The sequence below is a fragment of the Mauremys mutica genome, chromosome 3, assembly GCF_020497125.1.
Source record: "Mauremys mutica isolate MM-2020 ecotype Southern chromosome 3, ASM2049712v1, whole genome shotgun sequence".
NCBI classification, from domain to species: Eukaryota; Metazoa; Chordata; order Testudines; family Geoemydidae; genus Mauremys; species Mauremys mutica.
In genome coordinates this window covers 13,236,026-13,243,908 of record NC_059074.1, presented here as the reverse complement: position 1 = coordinate 13,243,908, position 7,883 = coordinate 13,236,026, and the positions used below count along the sequence as shown (strand labels likewise).

The 7,883-nt window shown below is 43.0% G+C and overlaps 1 long non-coding RNA gene across 1 annotated transcript; it reads left to right on the top strand.

The window, feature by feature from the left end:
• Positions 1-285: 285 nt before the first annotated feature.
• Positions 286-4,659, top strand: LOC123365929. The gene is made up of 4 exons (XR_006577831.1): positions 286-379; positions 1,894-1,981; positions 3,352-3,478; positions 4,453-4,659. It is a non-coding gene; the product is annotated as an uncharacterized LOC123365929 (long non-coding RNA).
• Positions 4,660-7,883: the final 3,224 nt, after the last annotated feature.

Sequence of the window (7,883 nt, the reverse complement as noted above, 5' to 3'; positions counted from 1 at the left end):
TGGAGGCCCTGGGAAGTGGCCTGAAGTAGTAAGTTGTTGATCAGAGCTAAACCAGTAGGTATTCGTTATATGTCGCAAGACGTTTTGCACAAACCACGGTGGCCTAACATGTCTTACACAATCTGAGATGGCACAAGCTGTTTTGCGCAAAGAATTCCAACGTCCAAATTGTGGTTGGGCATTTCAAATCTTCCTCAGAAGTAGGGGTCACCTTCTGATTGGCCCACAGCAGCTTTGCCAAGATGAAACCACACGCTCGGAACCTGTATAAAAGAGGCAGTTTTAGTCAAAGCATCACTCCCTGAAGCTAAAATATCTGGAAGAGAGAGACGGTGAACTGGACTGTCATCACCTGGCTACTGAGAGCACTCCCTGTCTGGTAACTACTATAGTCGCTTTTCTGATAATTACCCTGTTAATTCTTCCTTTAAAGTCCTGTCTAGGGAGACGGCTGTGAGATCCAGAAAGGGGAGAAGAACACAGCTGTCATGACCCCTTGAGTGAAGGAACTACCTGAATGAAGTTTCTAGGTATCTCGAGAAACCACTTGGGGTTGTGTGAGGCGGAGCTGGAGAACGTGCCTTCCTTCCAGTTTGAATGGAGAAGTAGCAAACTATACACGTGATGTTTATTCCAATGATAAGTTGATTATTTTAAAGCTACCTGAGTTAAAACCATCGACAGGATAATTCCAGTTATCCAAATTCCCTTTCTCCGGAAATCCTAGTTATCCAAATGCACAGTGTGTCCCCCCATGCTACCCTGTGTTAATTAATCCCCCACTGATTAACTAAGAGTAAGGCTGTGGTACCTTTGAATTGGGAGGATTTCTGGGTTTAGGCTGATGACTGCAAGAAAAGGAGTGGAGGGGAGCAATGGACAAGGTAGGGCAGGAGAGAAAAGGTGGGAGAGAGAGAGAGAGAGGGGGAGAGAACATGCAAGAAAGAAACAGATGAAGGGGTTAAGGTGAGGACTGAAAGGAGAAGTGTTCAGGGAGAGAAAGGATGGGGAGAGACCGAGAAAAAGCGGGACAGGGGGAAGTGGAAGGAAAAGAGGCAGAGAAGAGGGTAGAGGAGAGAAAAGGGGAAGGAAAGGCAGAGAGATACAGGAAGAGAGGGAGTTGCCAAATGGGACTGGAGCCTCCTTGGTGCTGCTTGAGCGCTTTCAAGCACTACCAGCCCTGGGATCTGGAAGACCTGGTACAAATAGGAACGGTGGGGCCGTCTCCCTCCTCCAGTGCTGTCAGTGCCAGGAAATATCATCAAAATGATCATCTAACCACTGTTATTCTTTCTGTGATTTCTGACTTCAAGTGCTGCATTAAAGCATATAAAATATGTAAATGTGTAATAATTCTCCACTCTGCACTTTCACAAAACGAGGAAGAAGCTTTGAATTGTCTGGCAAGCAAAACATTGTTTCACCATTGGAATATTTAGTAAAAGTGGCCTAAGACCAAAGGTTCCTGGTAAAATTCCAGGGAAATTGGAATAGTTTCAATGAGAAGTTCTCAGCCTGGGGGAGGGGATTGTCACACTTTCTAAGGGGGGAGCATTGAACCTTCTAGTAATCCAGTCACTATATAGTGTTGCAAGGCCACCCACTCAAATTTGACACTGCTGGCCTTCCCCATCATGACGGAAGGGCACCTGGGCCATATTTGAATGGCACTGTGGGTGGCTGGATCAAACTTGAGTGAATGCTGTGGAGGCCCCCTGTATTTCTCTCAGATCCTCCTCAGACATTTATAGTGCTGTATTCATAAGAGATTGTAAAACACATATTAAAAACGTCATTTGGATTAAAGCAATATTTCTACAGGTCAGCATGTCACAATCCCCTGTGTCCTACTGTCCTCTGTGTCCTCTATGTCTTGGTATTTCTTCTTTCCAGTGACTCTGAGTTCCTGGCCAACCTTCAGCCATGAAGATCCTTTTCCTGCTCTTTGCTGTTGTCTTCTTGGTGCTCCTGACTGCCCCAGGTAAGATGTCAATGAGCATAATCAATGATATAAAGGGATATCTGGGAGCCTCTACAGAGGTGATCTAAAGCTTTCCATTAGTCATTTTTTTTCTTATGAGCTCTAGCACCTGCCCCCAAGAAAAGCCATTGAGATTTGACTGAATTATGAACAGTCAAAAAATATCCATGCCCCCCTCCCAGTGTTTTCCTCAGATCTTGCTGAGGTTTGCCGCTTAAGCCACCCCACGTTCTATCATCATGGCACATACTCTTCCTATAATGGACAATCACAGAACTGAACATCTGGATGCAATACTGACAAATGAAGTCTGGCGAACCTCTCTCAATATACCCTTGGGTTTGGGAGATGGTGCATAGAGCTAGGAGCCAGGAGACCATGACTTAAAATATAACTTCTCCTGCTGACTAGTGTTAATAATTGTGCCTTTCACAACCTGGCATTATAAAATAGGCAGCCTTCCCCACTGAGAGTTTACACAGATGGGTACAGAACTGAAATCTCTAAAATGGCAGCCCCTCATCGCAGAGTCTTAGCCCCACTGGGTCTCAAAACCTGCCACAACAATGAGCTTCGCTTTGTTTTGAGAAATGATATCATCTGGGGGTGGGACATTGTTTGCAGACATGACAATGAATCAGATAGGGTTTTGGTTTCTATCTGTTGGTTGTAGACAGTTTTGTGAAAACACAACAAATGTTCTAAATTCAATACTCTTAAAGATTTGGCTATGCACATTTGGGCTGCCTTTTCAAAATGCCAGGCCAAATAGGTATAACCAAAAATTGGCAACTGGTGATGAAGAAACTATTCTCAATTGAATCTTGCAAAGAAATCTGAGCGGTCTCAAAGATCCGCAGGCATTCGGCCCCGAAGAGACTTTTTCAAGCCCTTCACTTTCAAAACATTGTAGTCATCCAACCGAGCACTGAGCCAGTTCAAACCTGCTTAGCCAAATTGTATTGATGGCACTGGCTGGCACATCACTGTAAGAACCAGAGGGAATCAAAACCACACCCCAGCCACAAAGGAAAGTCAGCAATGCAGGCAGCCACTTGCTTCCCATCCCTCAATTGTGTGAGATAGTGAAGGACACCTGTGCTCAGAGCTACAGTTCTAATATCTGCAGCTGGAGAGTCAGTGCCCCTGTTTAATTAAATCACTCCATTCTCTTAGGAGGCTGCCACTGAATGTGGATAGAATTACAACCATTGAAATAGCACTAACGCTGTGATAAAGGTTCACACTGGAAGACAATTGGGCTGATCTGGCCAGGTGCCAGTGAATGGGAAATGCCTGGCATCCTGGAATCACAGCCCTTATTTACCCTGCTCTGCAGAATGATGATTAAGACTCTTTTTCTTTGGCAGGATTCTCCCACGCTAAGATGACCCGAAGGGAATGTAGAAGCAGAGGTGGTGAATGTTACCCTGACAGATGTCCCATGCGTTATAGGACCATTGGAAACTGCGTTGGTGGAGGCAGGTGCTGCCGAAGGTAAACTCGACATTACACAGGAGAGATCCTGCAGTGTGAACAGAACTGTTCACTACTCTCTTTCCATTTAAGAGCTGATGAACTCTTCCATCCTTAAAGCAGCTCCACTCTTGGCTCTTTATTTTTCCTCTTTTGCAAACCAGGGGAGGTAATTATAAAAATCTTGGCAATGTCAGTGTGTCCATTGTACAGAATGAATTGTAATGGTTTAAGCAGGAAGAAGGTTTCTTCATTAAGTTAATTGAGACACATTGCAAACCTGCAGCCCTTTCCATTCCTGTTCTGCTTCTTTCTGACTGTATGTGCCATAAAATGTAGATGGAGCCCAGTATGGTCACAGTAATGTAGCAGAAAAAACAGGACCCAGAGAAGCATTTGAGAGGGTGAGAATTTCCCCCACCCACTAAAACACCAGAGAGGCAAACTTGGGGTAAGAGATGTGATGTGGGAGCTCCTTGCTTCTGCAGAGGGGAAGCCAGGGACCTAGGCTGGAGTGGCCATGCTACCAACTGCTGGGCTGCTCTCCTGGCCAATTCACTGAGCATGCCCAGAGATCCATGTTCTCCTCAGGCAGGGCTGCTAGCATTGGACTTCCAACAGAACAGAGGCAGGCTTGAGGTGGAATTAGAGTTTTCCTGCATTCTTAAAGAGTTAGTTACAACTAAATAACTATCTGTCATTTTAGCTTCAGCTGTAGACAAGGTGAGTTTGATAGAACAATTATACGTGGATGTGAGTTGTGCTTTTCTAAAGTCTAGATTTTTTTATAGGCAGCCAGTTAAGCAGTTTAGAAACATATGATATAACTATCACCATTAAAAGGCTGTAACTGAATTTTACGGTAGGGATAATGGATTCCCTGTGCTGGGGTGAATAAAAAACCTCTTCACTCACCATTCAGTGACTGGGCGGTTTCTCTCGTTCTTTTTCTATGGAAAAACATCAAAAAATCTGATTATCTTTTCTTTATACAGGAGATAGAGTATCTGATTGCCTATGCAGGATTTCTGGGAATCTGGCACACAGCCACTTGCTTCTAAAATCATCAGATCCTGCTTCAATGGAACCCTGAAGTGCTGTTCATTTGGGCTGTAAAGAACCTTGTGAGCTGGAGAAATTCCAGAAGGGAGCTCCTGTACCATCCCTATAAGATTTGTTACTCTCTTTTTAATAAAAGCAAGCTGGTGTCAGATCATCCTGCAGAAGTGTGTGAGTGTATTGGCTGTTTCTATCATTCTTCTCAGGGTTAGAGTTAGAAATCCATCTCATTTATCTTTTTAAAATTAAAAATAAAATAAAATAAAATGAAAGAAAACAGGCCCTATCACATTAACACCACACCAGGGTATTTATAGACCATGGTACGCACATCTCTGTATGTTTTTCAATTAGCTTCTTTGAGTAGATCTTTATTTCTTACAGCTGTTACATAGCCTATGAGTTAGTGGTGTCAGAGGAGCTGAGTTCAGTCCCAGCTGGACTGTACGGTGCGTAACCCTGAAAACGGTGCTTCTAGACCTTCCCTCTGCTCTAAAACCTCCTTATACTCTTTATAACAGGGGTGGCCAAACCATGTCTCTTTTACAGTTCAAATACGGCTCATGGAGCCCCACACGCCCCCACCCTTCTCTGCATACCTCACTCGGGGGAGGGGAGAAAGAGCTCAGGGCTTCTGCCCTGTGGTGGCGTAATGGGGCTAAGGGCTTCTTCTGCTCAGCAGGGAGGGGGGGTCTTGGGGCTTCAACCCCATAGGGCTTCAGCAGGAGCAGGGTCAGTAATTTTGGCCACCCTTGCTTCTTAATAATAATAATAATAATAGTGACTATTATCTATCCTGCACCACACTGTGTTAGAGAAATGAAATTGACAAGTCTCCATTGCCTTGGAGAAGTTACAATATGACTGTACCTCTACCCCGATATAACAGGAAGAACAGGCAACACGACTCAAGAAACTATAGGCCAGTGAGCTTGACATCAACCCCTGGCAAAACAATAGAAAACATGACTTAATCAATAAAAAATTAAAGATTAGGAATATAGTTAATGCCAGTGAACAGGGTTTTTAGAATATTAAGCCTTGCTAAAAAAACCTACTTTATTTTTAGATGACTTTAAAGTTAGTTGATAAAGATAACTGCCTGGAGATAACATAATTATATTATTGCAAAAAGCTTGACTTGCACTGCACAAGGTTCTGAGTAAAAAGCTAGCACCATGCAATCTCAGGAAAGCACACATTAATTGTAATATAATATAATATAATATACTTGTCAATGGGGAATCATCATCTAATGTGGGTATCTTCAGTGATTTGATTAAAGTGTTTAAGTATATTTCAGGGAGAAAATACCAGATTCTCAAGGGCTCTTTAATCTAGCAGAGAAGGCAGAACAAGAACCACTGGCTGAAAGCTGAAGCCAGACAAATCAAGTTAGAAATAACAGAATTTTTTTTTTTACAGTGAGGGTGTTTAACCACTGAGACAAGGTACCAAGGAAATGAGGTATTCTCCATTTCTTGGTGTCTTCAAATCAAGGCTGGAGGCCTTTGTGGAAGATAATCAAATACAAGTTGCTGGGCTCAATATAGGGGTAACTGTGGGGAAATTCTATGGGCTATGTCTTACAGGAGGTCAGACAAGATCATTTATTGCTCCCTTCTGGCATTAAAATCTATGAAATTCTGGGAACAAAATGGCTGCTGTCTGCAGGAACTTGGTATTTATAAAGCTTTCAAATTGTAAAGCTACAGCTTTATAATAAAGCAAAGCTTAAGAGTTTGGAGTTACTGACACTGAGGCAGGGTGTAAGTTTGTGTGTGTGAAGGGAAGGTAAAAAAGTAATAAGGTAAAGTATTTTCAAACAAGATAACTTAAAATATTGCAACTGGACACATGTCCTGGTCCTGCCTCAAGGGTCCTTCCAGACATACCTGGTGTGAAGAATATTTTAGTGGAAACTGAAAAATTCATTAAAATTGCAATCAGAGCAGCACAGTGCAGCATGTCACTGGGCTTCCTTACAGTATATGGGGTCCTGATGCTGCTAATATTAATGCGTATGAGGAGCTACATTAAAATACAGTAGCTTGTGTATGAGAGCTCACAGACTGGAGATGCTGTAACACATCTGTGTGCTAGGCACTATCTTGCCCAACAGATTGGGGAATGAATCAGACATCTACAGAAGGAAGCTCTTGGGTCTCTACAGATCGAAGGACCAGGCTCTCTATATGGAGCTGTAACAGACTCCCATTCACTGCAGATCAGGCACAGAGGGGATACGTAACACACACTGACCAGTGGGTGACACAGGCATATTATCAGAGTGCTCACTCTTCTAATTAAACTGCACCAGTCCACAAAGTATTTTAAGCCATTTGAGCTCATGAATCCTTCCATCATTGAAGCGGCTCAGTACAGGGTCTCAGCCCTTAACCAAGGGAGGTAGTTGTAAAAATCTTGGTGACGTCAATGTGAACACGATTCAGAAGGTTTTTGAATAATTTAAACATCAAGGTTCCTGTGTAAAGTTAGACTGGCCACATTGTAAATCTCTACCCCTTTCTATTCATGTTCTGACTGTTTCAACAATATCAGCCATAAACTATTCAGGACACCCAGTCGGGACATATTAATGTTGCATCAAGTACAGCTCCCCAAGAAGCAGTTGGGAGGGTGAGAGATTTTCCTCTCTACTAAAACACCAGAGACACAGGTCAAGGACAGGCAATGTCAAGCTGGGAGCCTCTTGAAGTCAGGGAAGTAGGCTGGAGTGACCAGGCTAGCAACTGGTCAGCAACTCTCCTGGTTGATTCACTGAGCATGCCCAGAGATCCACGCTATCAACAGGTCAGGTTGCTAATTTGCAACTGCCACCAGAATGGAGTCAGCTTTCATATAGATCTGGAATTTCCCTTCATTTTTTAAAAGTAACTTATTTATTTATTTACCTAAGTAATTATCCATCATTTTAGCTTCAGCTGTGCCCAAGCTGTGTGTGATAGAACAACCGAACCTGGATGAGAGTTGTGATTTTCTGAAGTATAGTTTTCATTGGCAAACAGTTCACCTGTTTAGATACATACGGGCATCCTCATTAAAACTCTATAACCGAATGTTGCACTAAGGAAAATGAATTCCCTGTGCTGGAGTTAACCAGGAATCCCTTCACTCACCATAGAGTTACTTGGGAATTCCTCCTGTGTCTTTTGATTAGAAATCAGACATCATATTATTCCTGTTCTATGGGAAATCATCACAAAATCTGTTTCTCTTTTCTTTGGACAGGTGATTTTCTGACTGATTGTGTAGGCAGAATCTTTGGGAATCTGGCAGACAACCCCTTGCTTCTAAAATCCTCAGACCCTGCTTCAATGGAACCCTGAAGTACAATTCATTTGGA